Source organism: Uranotaenia lowii, chromosome 1, assembly GCF_029784155.1.
Source record: "Uranotaenia lowii strain MFRU-FL chromosome 1, ASM2978415v1, whole genome shotgun sequence".
Lineage (NCBI taxonomy): Eukaryota > Metazoa > Arthropoda > Insecta > Diptera > Culicidae > Uranotaenia > Uranotaenia lowii.
Window position 1 is genome coordinate 129,656,043 of NC_073691.1, and position 19,998 is coordinate 129,676,040.

General features: G+C 39.9%; 2 protein-coding genes across 6 annotated transcripts in view; one reads left to right on the forward strand and one right to left on the reverse strand.

The window, feature by feature from the left end:
- Positions 1–19,998, reverse strand: part of LOC129740007 (disintegrin and metalloproteinase domain-containing protein 10) — a 776,101-nt gene that overhangs the window by 160,862 nt on the left and 595,241 nt on the right. The gene's annotated exons all lie outside the window — the stretch shown is intronic.
- The window catches only part of LOC129740008 (parkin coregulated gene protein-like), a 74,521-nt gene that overhangs the window by 52,830 nt on the left and 1,693 nt on the right, over positions 1–19,998 (forward strand). The window lies entirely within an intron of this gene.

Consider the following 19,998-nt stretch of genomic DNA (forward strand, 5'->3'; position numbering starts at 1 on the left):
ACACAGCTGGCACGTCGCACATCGAGGAATCTGCTTCGGCACTGGTGCAGAATCTGTGAATACAAAAGAGACCCGGTAGACCGAACGGCGTAGGGTAAGGTTATAGGAACGCTAATCACCTGTTAGCGCCCCATTAGCGCGTTGAGCAACGTTCGGCGTGCTCTACCGATCTTTGAAGATTCTGCTACCATGTGGATGTATGTGGGCGATCTCGCTGGTAAACGAAGCGAATCTGCGACGATGTAAGACAGTGGGCGAATCGAATAAAAGACCCGGTAGATCGAACGATTTGGATTAAAGTAATAGGAACGCTAATCACCTGTTAGCGCTCCTTTAGCGCGTTGAGCAACGTTCGGCGTGCTCTACCGGTCTTAGAAGATTCGGCTTCTGACGTGGCTCGGTGCATGGCGATGAATGCTCGGTGACGATATAGAAATAATATAGGAAAGGATCTGCAATCGACAAAGAACCGGTAGATCGAAAGAGAAAATGTGACAGTTTGGAACGCTAATCACCTATTAGCGCTCGACATGCGCAGTGAGTCACATTCGGCGTGCTCTGCCGGTCTTTGTAGAAGGATCTCGATGATGGCGGGTACAATAGGACGTCTAAGAAACTGTAAGCAACAAAGACCCGGTAGATCGAACGATATGGATGGAATGATAGGAACGCTAATCACCTGTTAGCGCTCCATTAGCGCGTTGAGCACGTTCGGCGTGCTCTACCGGTCTTTGTAGCTTTCTAGTTGTCGGGGTTGTCGCGTTGACCTGTTGACTGCTGGCGGTGAGTTAGATGACAATCTCGCTTGGCTGGCTTAATGACTCCATCTCGACCAGGGTTTTCGGGGAAGTTGGAGGAATGTAGATTCCTGAACAGTTCACTAGCTGTGATGTGCAATTCCGGAACGCGTCTCCTACTGAGCCCATCAGTATCCTCCTCTGGCAGAACAGGTGCGCATAACTCCAGACAGGTAACAGACGGCTGCTTGACCAAAGGGACAACGTAGCAGCAGGATCCATAGACAGCGTCTTCTCCTTCGTCGTTGACCTTAGCGGCGCTTGAGGGAGTGTTGTACAGCTGACTGTGTTGAGCGACGGGACCGACGAGCAGCGTATCGTTGAGCGCGTACCCTGAATTGGGCTCACAGGATCCGTCGAATACCACGCGTTCATTGGTGGTTTTGCTGGATTCCTTGAGCACCGGGTGATGTGGCAGATAGCAGTGTGGTTTGTCGTCAACAGGATCGATCTGGTGCTTATTTCCGGGTTGAGCGTGACTTCCAAGGATTTTGTGGTGTGCATTTCTGGTGGAGTTTCGATATGTGGCTTTCGTTCGGGAATCTCCAAGAGTGATTTGCGGATAATTGAGTCTGGAATGACGGCCGATGTATCCTCTTTCGTGAACTTGAGTGGTGGAGGGTTCAGCTTCCATTCTCTGGCTCCCATCGGTGGTTTCCATTGGCCGGAACTTCCTAGGTATCGTTTCTCGGGTTTGATCAACGGTGGAGAGGTAGCACGCTTGCGGTGCGGTGGTGGAGCTGGAATCCACTTTGCCGGAAACTGTCCAGCCAAAGAGGGTGTCCACCAAAAACGGAGAATTATCACCAAGAGAGTGACGTACGCCTGTGTGGAACTCGTGGTAACATTCTCCACCGATGATCATGTCGATTGTTGCTGGAACGTTGAAATGAGGATCCGCCAATGGAACCTTTGGTATTTTCCAGGCAGTTGTATCGATCGGGGATGTGGGAAGATGGGAGGTTGGCTTCTTCATGACGAGGAAATCGAGTGTGGTGGAGAAGTCGCTGTTCCTGGATACGATCTTGGCAGCTAACTTTTTTCTGATGCGCTTGACTGACTCTCCAATTCCGGCAACTGCGATGTCCACGGGAGTTTGTCGGGTGGCGAGTTCGTTCGCGAGTTTCCTGGTGATAAAGTTCGACATTGCTGCGGAATCTAGAAAAGCTCGTACTGGAATCTTTCTGCCGTATCGATCGACAACTAACAGAGAGACTGTCTCCAAGAGAACAGTTGAATCTGAATGCACGGGAAGATTTACTGTTGGTGGGCTAAGCAATCTACTGGGGCCTAGATTCGCTTGTGTGGCTTGTGATTCCTCGGATGAGGACTCGTTCGGTGGTGCTGCTTGGTCGTGCAACATAGTATGGTGCTTTGCTTGGCAAATCCTACACAGGAACTTGGATTTACAGGATCTAGCCTGGTGGTTCGCGCGGAAGCAATTCCAGCAAAGGCTGTGCTGTGTCACAAGCTCTCGTCGTTGGGAGCTTGACAGGTTCGAAAATGCTGGACATTGATGAAGCGGATGTGTTCTCCAACAACAGTGGCATGACGAAGTACTGGATTGAGTTTCGGACGTAGCTGTGTTCACAACAGATCGGATGGGAACTGGTTTTTTCGAGATTTGGCCGGCCACCTTGGAAACGGTGGGCACTGAGAAACGATGCTGGAGATCGCTGTCCACGGATTTCAACATCCGGACCTGGTGGATGAGGAACTCGATGAGCTCGTCGTATTTCACCTCATCCTTCTGTCGAGTATCTTGCTCCCATGCACGAATCGTCGCCGAATCTAACTTATTCGTCAGGATAAAGATGAGCGGAGTGTCCCAATGCTCGATAGGCTCACCCAATTTCCCCAGTGCCTTAACGTGTCGCTGGAAATCATCAACCAGTGTGTTGAGGTCTTGTGCTGACTCATGCTGGATCGGTGGAAGGTTGTACAGGCCTCGGAACAGCTCCTTTCTTAGGAATCGCTTGTTGTCGTAGCGCTTTTTCAATGCGTCCCACGTCGACGCATAGTTATCGGCTTGGATATCCACAGACTCGAACGGTTTTCTGGCCTCTCCTTCCAGTGACTGCAACAGATACTGCAGCTTGTTGACGATTGGTATATCCTCGTTGCAGTGAATCATCGAGAGAAAGTTGTCACGGAACGAGATCCAGCGCGATTCATCTCCACTAAATTTCGGAAGATCGATTTTCGGCAGCCGATGATGGAAACTGGAAGCCATGCTGTGAGAAGCCGATGCGTGTATGATCGTCGAACTCAACGGATGCTCCCTACTTTCCAGTTTGGACAACAAGAAACCTTTCGCTCTGCAAAACCGATCCTCGAAATCCGCCCGGAACTCCAGATGTGTCTCGAACCTTTCTTCGTTGTCACCCATCTCGATGTCGTTCTGCACGTTCAAGAAGAGTTCGTTGCACTTGTTGAGCGCCTCTAAACGTACAGCAACCTGGCAACAATCCCGTTCATAGGTGAAATCCGCTACAAACTTCTCCACCACATCTCGTTCGGCACATGCTCGTCGTCTCGTCAGAAGGTCCGCTGCTAACTTTTTCTCCGCCTTGCTAGTCATCACTCAACACCACTCAAATTACACTTTTGACACCAAAAACGATCGGAAACACCACCAACGATTGACTTTTCGGATGTGTTTTATAAATAAAAATCGTCAAAATATTTTTATTTAGTGTATGTTGCTATCCTTTTGAACGGTACTGTAGTCAGCAACTTGTATGAACGCCACCCAGCAATGTTAAAATCGCCACAAAATAAACTCCGAAAGTGATTTGAAATTTTTCAAAAAATCCAATTTATGAAATATTGCTATACTTTTGAACGATACTGTAGTCTAGCAACTTGTCTCAATGCGTCTCAGCAATTCTTCAGTGTCTCAGTGACCACTGGAAGTAAATTCCAATTTGTTTAAAAACTTTCAATTTTTTCAAGTGTCGATGTATTTTTGATCGACACTGTAGAGTGCACCACCCTAAATGCACTTGTACTTCCACCTTGAACCGACCTTTGGCCACAAAATGCAATTAAGTGTAAAAAGTTATTTAATTTTTCCTTGTTGCAAACCTTTTGTGCTGCACTGTGTTTCAAAACATTCGAACGGCACTGTAGAAAATTTCCGTTTGTTTTGATTCTACGAATTCATTAATCGATTTTTTGGTTATTATTGCGGTGTCGGTTAATTTTACCAATTTACAAAGTTATCCGTTGGCCAAGTGAAAGATAGGCCAAAATGATCTGATCCGCGGTGAGTAAATCACAAAAGGGCCTACCTTGGTGTGGATTATCTACAAACCACAACTGCTATGGCGCTCGGAAGATGGCGATTGATGATTCCTCTGCTGGTCCAGATGAGCTTCCTGTCCTCGAATCCGGCTCGAAGGACCAAATGTTCGGGCTCGGCCGATGGGGGGTTCGGATTTCGGGGTATTTCTTCCCGTCTCTCGTCGACGGCATCCACCAGCAGCAGGAATGTAAGGTGAGTCGCTTTCACTTAGCACCAAAGCAACAGCTGATCACCCGTTCGGGGGAGATTTAGTTTGCACAGCGTCGGGTTGATTTCGCGAACAAGCACCACACAGAATGCACAATGATTGCTGCCAATTACTTAGGTTCGATTTCGGAACTAGTATATAGAAGTCGCTTATTTGGACTTAAACTAAACAGTTTATTGGGAACGAATTAAAATGCCGTGCGTTCAATTCAACTCTAGATTCTATTCTAACAACTAAAATGGCTTACTAAACTATTGTATGTAGCTCTCTCTGGGTTCATCGCTATGTTGCGAGAGAGTTGATTATTCACTAGGGTACGATCACAAATATTGGTTTTACGAACAAATGAGTTACAGTGTCAAGTGAACATAAGACACATTACAACACAAACTTATTCTAATTCCTGATCGGTGTAGTACCGATCAATCTTTACAGAAATATTAAAAAATAATCAGCTAGATTCGCAAGTGACGAAAATATTATAATTTTTGAGCACCACGAAATAAGCTTGATCTAAAATGCACGCACTGCAACATGATTTACACATTGTTTCTCAATTTTCACCATCATTATTTTTTTGATTTTTCACTATGATCAAACGCGTTTTTACTTAAATTTGTTGACTCGGGGCAAACAGAGCACTATCAATCGGTGCACGATGAGCGTTTTCTGCCAGGGAATCTAGCAGCGAATTCAACTCGATGAAGTCAACTGCATAATAGAGCTGCAGCTTGACTTGTTTCATCTGTAGATTTGGCCTATTGGTAAGGTGTCGGAGAGGTAATCAAAAGACTCTAGTTCGATTCCTGTTCGAGGTGTTTTTTTTCACATACCATTCATGATTGATTTTAGTAGCACCATCCGCTAAACAAAGTACCAGAAACATAATGTATAAGCGTGTGTGAATTGTTTGAATTCTATATACAAATAGACCTAGATTATTTTGTTATTGCTTTGTTTGATGGATCTAAGCCTCACCGTTTAGTGCAAAATGCATCGATCATGAATGATAAATGAAAAAAAAAAACTTCTACCAGGAATCGAATTCGAGTCTATTGATTGCCTATCCGACACCTTACCAATAAGCCAAATCGTCAGATGAAACAAGTCAAGCTGTAGCTCTATTATGCAGTTGACTTCATCGAGTTGAATACGCTGCTAGATTCCCTGGCAGAAAACGCTCATCGTGCTCCGATTAGTGGTGTTTATACTGCCCCAGGGGAGGGGGTTCTCATCATGCCCCTACAGTGACTGGTTTTCAGCTTTTGACAAAAAATTTTAAAATGCATTTTTAAACGTTTTTATCAACTTTTTCAAGTTTCAGCCAATAAGGCAATAGACTATTTTAGTGTCTGAACACGAAACAATGATGAAATTCACATATTATAGCTGTTCTCTATGGTTAAATAAGCGTTTTTCTTAAGGTGGCCAATATGTCCTTATATCCCTCACCACTTTTCATAATGATGATTCGAGATTCGCTACTTAGATTAAAGGTTACGTATACCACATAAGTAGTCGGATTTGTGTGAGTGTTCAAAAACCTTCAAGGGTGAAATATACCGACTCATACTTGAATTGGACACTGGATCAATCGCTCAAGTCGCAGTGCTTAAATTCGTCATGTTATCAAATGGAGCTTTGATCTTTCCTTTGATGATGCTTTTAAGCCATCTTTGATCAATCGTTGCATGGAAGAATTCGAAATATTCGCTTAGTTATTAAGCCTCTGGATTGATCCACAGTTGAATTGATCTCTCTGAATTCCGCTTCACTTTCGTCTTGATCACTTTTACCACATTTATAGTGCGCGCAAACCATGGTTTTCCACTTCCCAGCTTCCGTGGACATGGTCCTGCAAGGAGAGAACGTTTCACGCGATTAACGGTCGCTAGATTGCATGCAACAGTAGACTGGCCCATAACAAAAAAAATCCTCATATTCCACGCGGCACCCCATAGGATGGTGCATTCAGGTTAAAAAATTACTTTCTGAAAGTTTCAGGTCATTTGGCAGAAACACGAGCTGGCGCAAAAGACTTGAAATTTGTATGGAAATTTTCGGCAAAATGTATGAAAAATCGACATACTTTCGCTCTTTGTGTTTTAAAATATGTTTCCAGTAAGCTAGAAAGCTCAGAATTTCAGGAATTGTAGTTCAAGCAATACCAAACAAGTTTGTAAAAGATAGTATTGCGATTTGAGTTGACTGTAATGAGTTATTTGCAATTGAATGTGTGACATTTTTCGCATTTCTTTGATATATAGTGAACGGCTAATAATCGCACTAACTAGATATCATCGTCACACAATAAGAATAACAAATAGTTTGTGTACTCGGAAAAGTTGCCAAAAAAGCTTTTTGCAAAGATATTTGTTATAAAATAAGCTACAAATTTGCCGAAGACACAAATTTTCTATCTATTATTCTCATTGTGTGACTATGCGAACAAGTAAGTAGGTACTAATAATCCACTTATACATCGTTCACGACATATCGATGAAATGCGAAAAAAATGGCACATTCAAATGCAAATAGCTCATCACAGTCAACTCGTATCGCGTCACAATCTTCTACAAATTTGTTTATCATTGTTTGAACTGCAATTCCTGAAATTCTGAGCTTTCTAGCATACTGGAAACATATTTTATATCACAAAGAGTGAAAGTATGTCGATTTTTCATACATTTTGCCGAAATTCTCCATACAAATTTCAAGTCCTTTGCGCCAGCTCGTGCTTCGGCCAAATGATCTTAAACTTTCAGAAAGACATTTTTTCACCTAAATGCACCAATCTAGGGGGTGCCGCGTTGAAAAAAATGTTGTAAAAATCATCCCATACAAATTTGGGCCAGTCTAATGCAACAGCCACCGAAATTTGATGAGGAGATCTTTCGACGAGAAACGCACTGGATGCTATCTCCTTTGTGTACATCTTGCCGTTGTAGCGTTGACTCTACTACTGCATTGTTAACGTCAATTGACAGATGACGATTAGAGCTAATACACCCCAATTTTTTTCTTAGAAATTGTAAAAAAATCAACCCAAAACAAACTTCTAAAAAATTTCGCATTTTTTTTACTGGTCAAACTGTATGCTTGTCATCTCTCTTGACATTTGTCTCTAACATACGACTCAATCCATTTAGAAAGTATTTCATTATCCGAAGCAAGTGATAAAATTTCACTTCCTACAGCAATTAACCGGAGAAACAACGTGCACAAAATATTACCAAACAATTAAACCAACAGGTGTTTGAGTGATAAAAAGGCGTCCTTCGAAATAAATTTCTGTCGCAGACAATATAACGGAAGCGTCGGGAGAATTTGATCCTTGCCAAAAACATGGCGAAAGCAGAAAGATAAAGGTTTTTTTTTTTTATTTATTTGTTTCGCTAGCTTTTTCCCTCCTGGCCGCATCATCCGGTTTGCGGGTCTCAAGATCTGGAATGTTGCTGGTACAGAAAAAGAGGAATGCAATTTGTAAATGACATCTGTCAACACACTTTGCGGAAGCGGTTATAAAATGTTACCTTGTGTTATCTCGAGTATTTCATAGCATCGTGCTTTCTAAGAAAAACACTAGGGCATGTTTGATCGGTTTGAGATAAAAGTGGTCTACTTGAAGTCTTTAATTAGAAAACTTTTTAGATAATCACACACATCCGTTATGGCTAAACCAACAAATGACCATCTCGATCATGGGCTGGGTGGCCAAGATTTTCATCAAAATAGCTTTATTTTGAAACTAGCGGACAGCAGAAAATGAATTTCTTTATGATAACTTAGCACCGTAGATCCTTTGAGTTCTGTACATTGTACATTATGTACATTCAATGAATTTTTTTTTACATAATTTCGGAGATTTTCAATAATATATAAATATAGATCCCTGAAATTATGCAATCATTTCTCTTCCAATACACATAGAAACCCCACATGCGGACGAATAATGCGAATTTTCTTCAAAGAAATTCATTTTTTGCTGTCTGTTAGCTTCAAAATAACGACAATTTTGTTAAAATCTTGGCCACACATGATCTAGATCGAATGTTTCAAATCATCGGAAGCGAAGTTCATTTTTTACACATGGTTGGCAATATTTTCCTGGGCCACTTAAAAAATACACCTGTGTACAAAAAGACGCGTACATCAAATTAACACGTTCGTCGCCATGGGGCCCATTCCGGGTGACGGGTGTGTTGCCTGAGAGGCCCCGTCACATAAAAAACGTGTGACGCTATCTTTCTTACTTGTGCTTGGCGACGAAAGTGTTCAAGAGCAGCGGAAATCATATTAGTAAATAAATTCAAAAGATAAGTGCAGGAGAGAAGCTCTAGAGCAAAGGTGAGCAACCTTTTGAATCAAAAGGCCGATTTGAATTTAAAATCGAATAAATTGATTTTCGGCGATTTCAGTCACGAAAAAATCATAAAACGATTTTTATTTCTTATCCAACGTTTCGGCATTTATTATGCCTTTTTCAAGAAGTCTATTAATATAACATAATTAATGATGTGTTTAAAAAGGTGTGACAATATATGGTGAACTTACTGAAATTTCTCGTTTTAATTGTCCAAAAATTTTTTTGAATCTGCTAAACGGTCTAATCGGGAAATGTAAGTCCAGTTGTCTGTGGTGTATAACAAAAATATTAAAAGTTGAGCTTTCTACTTGCATGCAATCTTCCTTGGAATCTGTTCTACTTACTATTGATCTGGTTGAGATGGATATAACACTTTGAAAGTTTTGAAAACGAAACTTACTTACTTACTTAATGATCCCGCGCCGATCCTCCAGTGCATAGGGCCTTGGTAAAAGACCTCCACTGTTGACGATCCGGGGCCAGCGTCTTCACCTGGTCCCAGTCAAGATTCTCGTCGACAGTTCGGATTTCAGCGGCTAGGCTTCGCCGCCACGAGTTTCTGGGCCTGCCTCTTCTTCGATGACCTTCTGGATTCCAATCTAGCGCCTCTCTGCAAATCTCGTTTTCATCTTTCCGCAGCGTGTGCCCAATCCATCTCCACTTACGTTTCCGAATCTCGATTTCTAGCGACCTTTGATGACACCGGCGATGTAGTTCCTCATTCGAGATCCAGTTGCCAGGCCACCAAGCTCGGATGATATTCCGCAGACAGCGGTTTACAAATAGGACTTGCAGTTTTCGCGTTGTCACCGCATATGTGCACCAAGTTTCGCACCCGTACAGCAATACGGATTTGACGTTCGACTTGAAGATTCGGATTTTCGTTCGTAGAGAGATCTGGTGTGACTTCCAGATGTTTCGGAGACTCGCAAACGCAAATCGGGCCTTTTTGATCCGGGTTTCGATGTCTTTCCTGGTACCATCATTAGGCGTTATCTGGCTATCAAGATACTGGAAGCACTCCACTTTCTCGACCTGTTGCCCAGCTACCATGAAACTGGAGGGATTTCCTGTGTTGATCTCCATCGACTTGGTCTTTCCGACATTGACTTTGAGACCTGAGGAACTTTCGGTGAGGTCGTCGAGTTTTTGAAAACGAAAACGGATATAAAAATAATTTTCACTGTTTTGGATGTTGTTTTCCACCTAGCCACTACTGATGTTTGTTGTATTTTGTGTGTTTGATGTATTATTATGTGTATTGGTGTGTTTTTGTTTGTTTTTGATGGAGTTGAAAATACCGGCATAGATGACACTGAGCCCTTAAGTATCGTCTTCTTATTAACCGTGTTGCCATTCCTGTGACACATTTCTAAAGTTTGTAGACCGGAAGTGAAATTGTAACGATCAATTATTCTCGTGTTGTTCAAATCAAAGGAGTGATCGTGTTTTATGCTGTGATGAAGTAATGCAGTTTGTCCATTCAAATTTGCCATTCGCGGGTCGTCTTTATCCACTCCTTCGCTTCGTAGTTTGTCCAATGCCTTATTGTTCGATTTGTGTCCGCCAATCCTCTCCTTAAGTGTGTTTGTTGTCATTCAAATGTATTGAGAATCGCAGTCATTGCAAGGTATCGAGTAAACGACGTTCGAAAAATCGTCCTTGTGTACCGGATCTTTTACTTTCGTAAAAATCTGCTTTATTTTAGAAATCGTTTTCGTAGCTAACTTAAACGATGAATAGTCTGTTTTTAGAAATTTTCCGATTATGTCAGTTAATCCAGGACAATTAAAACGAGAAATTTCAGTAAGTACACCATATATTGTAACACCTTTTTAAACACATCATTAATTATGTTATATTAATAGACTCCTTGAAAAAGGCATTATAAATGCCAAAACTTCGGATGAAGAAATAAAAATCGTTTTATGATTTTTTCGTGACTGAAATCGCCGAAAATCAATTTATTCATTACCCATCCAGTCGATAGAATTTTAATATAAATTTTAAATCTTGTAATTTTTCGATAAAAATTACTTGATATAGTTAGCCCCCACCCCCCTCGCGATGTTTTAACTTCCTAGTGACAAAAAAACGATCTGAAATTTGTTCTGGCCTAAATGGCCAGAAAAAAGTTAACTATCTGAATGACTGTCGGGCAAATGCAGATAGGTGCATATTTGATCGAGCCATATAAATTGTCCTAACAATCCATTAACGAGAAAAGTTCGGCATAAAAATTTGAAAAAAGCTTCGGTTGCGAAGTGAATGCTTGCTGGAGCAAACAGTGACTAAATATCGGGAGGAGAAAATCAACAATGAACGCTAGGCAACACAAAGCGAAGGAAAAATCATCGTACATAGTTCACTTAGACCAGGCCCACCAATGGTTGCTAAACCTCGAATCGAGTACATTCAGCAACATATCTATCAATCCATCATCGCACCAACAGTCGCTAACTTGATTCGAGATATAGCATTCGAGCAGTAGGTTGTTACAGAATGCGTTTATGTAGCAACGCAGCTGGTCGTCGCTATCAGAAAATAAACAAACACATATACCAACCGGGATGGCAACAATGGGTGTGTAAATCAGTAAGTAGATAACAACGCAACCAATCAAAACATCTAAAATACCGACCGAAATAGCAACGCCCGGTGGGTTTGGTCTTAGACGGCGCTTTCCTGTTGCATGTTTTATGATTCTTTCGCGAGTATCGATTGGAAATTTTGAGACAAACGAAGCGAATATCAGTAAGCCTGGGTTCATGTTCTTTAGAACAAAACGGACAGAATTGGCGGAGCTTCTCCGTGTTGCTGCAAGAACGGGAAAAGACGCTTCTCGAGGCACTCAGATTTGTAAATATCGCTATTTACTGTGCTCTTTGTCACGAAAGGCTCACTCCTCAGTCCGCAAAGGCAGATGGCCTGTCAAACGAGATATTCGGCAAAGGACTGAAGCAACTGTCAAATCACATACAAACGGACCGTACCGACTTTTTGGAACCAGAACGTCAGTTACCCTTCACTCAGAGGAAATCTTATTATAAATTTCATAAGATACATCTTATGAACCACTTTTTTGCGTCCAAACTAATTTTTCATAAGAGACTTATGAAATTCTTTCAATTTTCATACGATGTTCTTATGAAAAATAGAAGAAACGGCATTGTGAAAAAATGATGAACACATTCATTCATAGCATCAGTTTTTTTTCATCATCTAACAGTACGAAGCAATCGCCAGTTCATAGTTATTATAGTTTTCCTTCAATGTTAAATGTTATTGTTATCTCCGGAATGGTAAGTTCGATTTGATGTTTTTGGTGTGAACGTTGAATATATTAATAAACTAAAATACATTATTTGTTTACTTTTCAGCAAGCTGATCGGCAAAAAACGAAAGGTCGAAGATTAAGATGCAGCAAAAAAAAACTTTGATGGAGCCGTCTGTTGATGCGCTTCTGATGGTGACCATGAAGGATTTAATTTTAAACAAATTTGGCAAACAATAAAGTGAATGTTTTCAGCATGAAATATCGAGAATTTTTCTTATTAGAAAGTGATTTACTGTTTCCATAAGAATCTCTTATGAAAAGCAACAACCTCTCAATGAAGTAGGCGTTCATCTTCAGAATTCATTCGCGTCATAAGACAATCTTATGAATTTCATTAATTTTTCTTATGGCGCCACTTCATAAGAGAATCTTATGGCATACATAATAGTATTTTTCTGAGTGTTTGATTTCAATGGCATTTTGGTACCAAAACGTCAGTGCGGTACTAAAATGTCAGTTCGGAAATTCCCTTCTCTTTCAGCCCCTTGATATTCAGAGGCGAACTTCGACATTTTCTTCTTCTTGAATTTTTCGTCCACATCGAACTTGGGTGAAAAACTCCAACCCCGGAATTTGCTTAAAATCGGCTTTTATATACGTTTTCCATCACACAGCAGCCATATTTTGTCGCTCATCGCGGTTTGGGAAGTTCTGTACCTTGTATGTATGTAGTTCAGCTCTCTTCTTTGCATTCTAGACGTAGCTCTGCGACATGCCGATCTTTTTAGCCGAATCACGGCTTGAGACGTTGGGATTTTCATTAATCATCCGTTTCACCTTTCCCTCCGTCTTTTTGTTCTCCCCGCTTTTCTTCCAGCTCCTCTGTCGTGGTCCAACATCATCCGCATCCTCTTCAACACTCTGGAGGCGGTTGAATGGTGAATGTTCAACATTTTTCCCAACTGCCGGTGCGACAGGTCAGTAAATTCCAGGTGTTTAGAAAGAATTTGTTCCCTCGACTCGCGTTGGTTCACCTCCATTTTCGTTGAATCGAAAAACAACACTTCGAGTTTGACAGCATGTAAACATCAATGAGAAAGTATGCAAAATTTGGTTGATTTTTACTTAATGTTATGCCCTGTTGAATGTGTCGCAATGATTTCGTGTTCGCCCTTCGTCCTTGCTGGCTGATTGTTTCCATCCTGCTTGTCTTGTGATAGGATATGAGATATGTTTTATTTGGTTTCTTCCAGACATATGCAATGCGGTTGTGCTGGGAGGACAATGCCAGTTATTAGGAAGCTTGTAATGCCGGTCTGGCATAAAATCTTATACCGATAATTCCACCTCCAAGGAAGTACATTATTGAAGTAGAATCTGATTTTTGGGTGTAGGATAAGCGGAGTTCTACTCTGCCGCTCATAGCAAGTCTGTCCCATTTGCGTTTTTCTTGAAATGAGAAAAACGGCATTGAAAAATCGTAAAAAGTCCTTCGATAATTCGGCACTTGTATGCGTTTTTGATCAAAGTAATCAACAGAATCTGTCTCTGCTATGGCTAATGAAAGATTTCCGCTTTATAAGGATTATTTTTTTGTTTTGATTTTGATTTGCTCATTGTGGCGCTCCTAGTGGACGGATTTGGAAACTTTTTTCACCCATGTGTCGGGAAATTCATTACCTTTCACCATGTATTTATGTCATAACACCAAACGATAGAATTTTGTAAACAACCGCCATGGAAGCCGAACGGAGAGATCAAATTGTGCACAGTTTTCTTACGAGTACGAGTACGAGAATTTCTTCGAAACAGCAATGAATAATTTTTTTAATTTTTTTTTATGAAAGAGTAATGAAAATGCTACATTTGTATGAAAAACAAATTATGAATTCGTTAATAAATGACTGAACTACACGCAATTGTTTGTGTTCCAATATTAAATGAAGCAGACTTTACATCCGTCGAACTTGGTCAGCACTTGGTCGTACAGCTTTCGAGCACGGATTCTGGCCACATTGTTCTGCTTCAGCGTCCGATTTGGCTGTTTGCTGGCTCGGAATGACCTTATTCCTTCCCGGAGACGAATTCGTCGCACCGTACTGTGAGCGGCCTGGAACTTATTGGCCAAATCGCGGTCTGAAAGATTGGGATTCCTCTTGACGGCCTTGATGACTTTCCCACGCAGTTTCCGGTCGACAGTTCCACTCCGACGCTTCGAATACGGCTTCCGAGCCGTCGTCAATGTTTCCTTGTACTGCTTGATAACACGCCATACGGTATTTCTGGGCATTTTAAGTTGTTTAGCTAGCTTCGATGCCGACAACAATGGATTTTCATGAAAACTGTGCACAATTTGATCTCTCCGTTCGGCTTCCATGGCGGTTGTTTACAAAATGCTATCGTTTGGTGTTATGACATAAATACATGGTGAAAGGTAATGAATTTCCCGACACGTGGGTGAAAAAAGTTTCCAAATCCGTCCACTAGGAGCGCCACAATGAGCAAAAGAATTTGTTCCAATATTAAATGAAGCAGACTTTATGCCATATGGGACCGACTTGCGATCATTCGTTCAATGGGACAAATTTACTTGAGGTTTTTTTCAATGTGCATCAGAACAAAGTAATGACAACAAAGTTTTCTCTTGATACTACAGATAAAATTAAAGTGTTTCCAGCGATAAACTGAAAAATGATGAAAACGCAAATGGGACGGACTTGCTATGAGCGGCAGTACTGTAAATCATTCATCAGAAACTGTCCCTCGAATCCGTGAAAGCTCCCGGAAACGTCTGTGAACCCCAACAAAATTTTCAACAATCTTAGCCTTCGTCTTCCCACAGGCAAGGAGACAACAGACAACTTCGTTTAGGAATCTAATTAAATGGAAATTTATTAATTCCGGCTAGGTGTTCCCGCAGGTGTGACCAATATAATAATGCTTTCTTTTGTCTTATTCCTGCCCCAGTCATTCCGTTTCCAATAAGCTCATCTGGTTCGGAAAACGAGCAAAAAATAAGAGCAACAAAGCTGCTACTGCTGCTGCTCATTCTCGTGTATCCAAAGGCAAACAAACGCCACATGTGTTGTTTTGCTCCATGGCCTATCGACCGATCCCGGCAACAGCAATCCAGCAATCCACCCACTCACACATCCGGATTTCGGTCGGGTGCTTGCTTGTTTTATGAACATCTTCGCTTCCGACGGAGCGGATATCCGGAGGAACCGGATCGGCGAAAATTAACAGATTCCAATAACAGTTTGCTTTTATTGACGAAATATTTCGCCGGAAACGACCTCGGCGAATCGTCATCGTCAGACGTTGTTGCCTCTCATATCTTTGATGGTTCAACCGGGAGCAGTTGAAGAAACGTTGTCAATGGGAATCAATTGATAACTAATTCATGGTGTTTTATTTTACTTCTCGCTAGGCCCTGGGAACTGTTCGGGGCGTGAAGGTTGTCGAAAAGTAACACGATTAGTTAAAACCCGGGCAGAAAATTGGTTTTTGCAGGTTTAGTTTTTGGTGTGAGAAGTATCACTTTGGAAGCACTTTGGAAACAAGCGGAGGCTATTGAGTTATCTTATTTCATCACATTAAGATTATGTTATCAATGGAAACAATTTCCTTGTACATATTCAGTTTACATTTTTAACGAAATGATCTACTGACAGATCCGTATTGTACAGGCAGTTTTCTATAAGCCTACCTGATAAGCCCATACTGGTTATTTTCCAGGGATAAAAGTACGAAACGGCTGAATTTTCCTTGAGTTTTTTTTGCATTATCTAAAGAGGCATTTGCATGTTGAACCATGACGAATGTCTTTTATTACAAACATCTCTCTACCATAAACAAACATGCAGGACACTCTTCAGAAAATCTGCTCAATTTTTTACAAAGCGATTACACTGCCATCTGTTGCCGATATTGCCTACCAACCAATTTCGATTTAAAAAAAAGATTTGGTTACCTCTGCTGACAATAAGGGTATAAACGGTCGATGAAATTGATGACTGGTTGGCCTTAGCCATCACCTCGAAACTTGATTCGGATTTTGTCTCATCAGAGTTGCTAGGTTGTTTTGACAAAAATGAATATTTACTCGCTTTTAATTTCTCGAATATTTTAACTTAATTTTCAACTATCAACATTACTAACAGATTTGATAGCAACTTAACAGATTTTAAGAGTCATTTAAGCACCTTGCGTATGTAAAAAACTCAATTCAGTAGATAAAGTAATTTTGTGTGTTTAGACAGTAGTGAGTGATAGAGAAGCTGAAAATGTTTCATATTACGGTTTAATCACTATAAATTACAATAACTATGTGCATAACTCAGTTTAGTGGGTTGTGCCAACGTAAGAATTTTTAACTACACAAACACGTCGTGTGTTATTTGTATAGCTATGTGCATATTTCAAATTAATTCCTGCAAGTTGTTTTCAAACAAGTAACAATTACAAACCTAAACATATTGAATACGGACTTGAGAAATAAAGTCAATACAGAACATAAGACTGGCCCAAATGTGTATGGGATGATTTTTACAACATTTTTTTCTACGCGGCACCCCCTAGACTGGTGCATTTATGTGAAAAAATAACTTTCTGAAAGTTTCAGGTCATTTGGCAGAAGCACGAGCTGGTTCCAAGGACTTGAAATTTGTATGGAGATTTTCGGCAAAATGTATGAAAAATCGACATACTTTCACTCTTTGTGTTCTGAAATATGTTTCCAGTATGCTAGAAGCTCAGAATTTCAGAAATTGTAGTTAAAACAATGAAAAACAAGTTTGCAGCAGATTGTGACGATACGAGTTGACTGTGATGAGTTATTTGCAATAAAATGTGTGATTTTTTCACATTTTATCGATATATCGTCAACGGTGTATGGGCTAAGTTACTTTGGGGATAAGCTTTATTCGCAGAAAGTCTCGCATATACAGTGATGTAGTTAAGCGGTTAGCATCCTGAGATGGTAATTGCAGTGCCACTGCAGGTATGGGTTTGATTCTCCTTACCTGCAGTGATTTTTTTTTAATTTGGGTTTCCAATACATTGCGGTATTAGACTTAGGGGGATGAGTTCTCGTTCAAGAGCTTAACTTTGGCCTTAAGCCGTCAATAGCCAAACCTGTAGGGAGCAAGGGGCTGAAGAAAACAAAAATTCCCGTACCAAGTTTTTTTTTTTTTACTTTAATTCAATTTATTGAGACCGAATAAGTTTGAAAAAACTGTTGACGGTCCCCCGACGGTGATACATTTCAAGTGTAGTGTGTGTTTGCTTTTTGCTTATCTACTACTTAAAACTATTCACTGTTTGCTGCCTTAAGGTTAAAGGAAAAGGAAAAGGAAAAGGAAGGATTCGGGATTGAGTATGTAGAAGGAAGGGTAAAGGATGGATTTAAGGGTAATGCTTTAATTTCCCACGCCAGGTTGCACACGGTTATGAAGACCATTTCCTGTCTTCTCCTCCCAAGAGTCCATAGTGTTGACAAGGTTTACCGCGCTTGCCACGCGTTACTTTGGTGGCGAACTGTTTCTTAGGAGGTCCGTGCAATTTAATTTTGTGTTTAGATTCAAGAAGCACAGTAAGATCACACCCCTCCACTAGCCATACTATCTATGTACAGTATGGTTTCGTAAGAGTGGGAGGACCCTACTGTGCTGAGTTTCGTTTAAGGTATAGTTGGTTTTATTGAAGTCTAGGAATAATTTTAATTGTTTTTTAAATATGGAGAATCTGTTAATACTTTTTAGTTCACTTGGTAGTGAGTTGAATATACGAATTGCTTTATTCACAACACTTTTTTGAGCAAAAGAAGTGCGTAATCTTCTAGTTAAAAGATTAATGTGAGCTGAGCCTCGAGTATTGTGGCTATGAGAGTCAGATGTTAGGGTAAAATCTAGTTGATGTTTAATAAGATTATTTACAACTTTGTATATGTATTGGCATAATTCGAACATATTAAGTATATCTAAAGATAGCACTTTCAAGTTGTAGAGCAGTGCAGTCGGATGTAAGATAGGAAGATTTCTTATAATCTTGACTGCTTTATTTTGTAAAATTCGAATAGGTTGTAAATAAATATTGGCACTACTGCCCCATATAGAATTCATGTAAGTTATATGGGAGTGTATGTAAGCGAAATAAATTTTCCATGCGGTATTTTCAGTAATTATAGAGCGTATTTTTCTCAAAGCAAAAACATACGGTGTTATTTTAGAGCGTACGTGTTTTGTGTGCACGTTCCATTTCATACTATTATCCATTAACAAACCTAAGTACTTTACTGAATCAACTTGTTCAATTGGAGATCCTCGTAACGAGATCTGAAGAGTTTGAAAATTTCCTCGAAGATTAAAGATCATGTAATTAGTTTTTTTCAAATTCATCTCCATGTGATTTGATAGAAAAAAATCAAACAGTAACTCAAGGTCATGTTCAATATTTTGTTTCAGCAATGTCAAATCCTTAGAAATTGTTGCATCATCCGCGTAAAGCTGTAATTTTCCTTTCAGTGGCAGCGAAAATATATTGTTGATATAAATTATGAATAACAATGGCCCAAGGATGGATCCTTGTGGGACCCCGTGCTTAATCGTTTGAAGTGAACTAGTCGTATTGTTGATTTTAACTGATTGTTGCCTATTGTGTAAATACGATTGCATGAACAGTTGAGCGGAATAGGAAAAACCTATTTCGGAGAGCTTTTTGATCAGTAATTTATGGTGAACTGAATCAAACGCTTTTTTCACATCTATGAATACACATGCTACAACTTTGCCGTTGTCCATTCCACTAGAGATTCCATCAATTAGGTTGACAGCAGCAGATAGAGTATTAGATTTTGGGACAAAACCAAATTGGTTAGGGTGGATGATATTATTCGTAACACAGAACTCCTGTATCTGTGAATATAGTGTTTTTTCAATAGGTTTCGAAAACGCATTAAGTACTGATATGGGGCGGTAATTTCCAAGAACCGTTTTATCAGCCGTTTTATAAACTGGAATTACTTTTGCAAGCTTCATGATATTTGGAAAATTACTGTTTCTTATACAGTCGTTAATCAAGGTCGTATATTTCGATAAATAAAGGTTTTTATATTTTTTCATAAACCTGGTGGATATTTTGTCCAAGCCAGTGGCTGCATTGCTATCAAGCTCATCAATGAATTTTGATACTTGATCTTGCAGAACAGAAGAAAAATTGAAAGTTATATGTGAAATATCGCTGTTCATAGCCAGTGATTCTAATGGTTCAGGTATTGAATCACAAACATCCAGATAAAAGTTATTAAACGAGTTGGATACAATTGTTTCATCAGAAACCAAATTTCCATTTATGTTGATGGTATACTTTGATGATTCACTTTTCCTTGTTTTATTAAAAATCAATTCGTTTATTTGATTCCACATAATTTTGGGATTATTCAAATTGTTCTGAATTTTAGAACCATAGTAATGTTTTTTAGAAAGTTTTATTTTATTGCTCACCATATTTCTTATCCGCTTGTATTCGTTTTCAATAGTAATATCGAGTTTCACAGCGTCAAAAAGTTTTCGTTTCTTCAAAATTAGCTTCAAAATTTCCTGAGTAATATAAGGTTTTTTTGATTTACATTTTCGAGCCGTAATTGATTTTGTGTTGCGCTCAATAACGTTTTTAAAGTGGTCAATGAATCCTTCCAGGTTATCAACATGGTTCACAGAAAGATCATTATCAGATATATTATCATAATTGATTATTGTTTTGATAGGCAAATTTTGTTGAATGGTTGATACTTGCTGATTCATGGATAATATTATTGTTTTATGATCCGATAAGTCGGGATCTCTTTCGAGCAGAGTAAAATGAAAAGTATTTGTACACAAGTCGGTTAGCACATGATCAATGATAGTAGATATAGTATAAAATACTCTTGTTGCATATTTTTTTTCTATAGGGTTCAAAATCATAAAGCCATTACCCTGAGCGGTGCTACAATAGCTGAGAACTGTTGAATCGTGTATGTCGAGAAGATTGATATTAAAATCT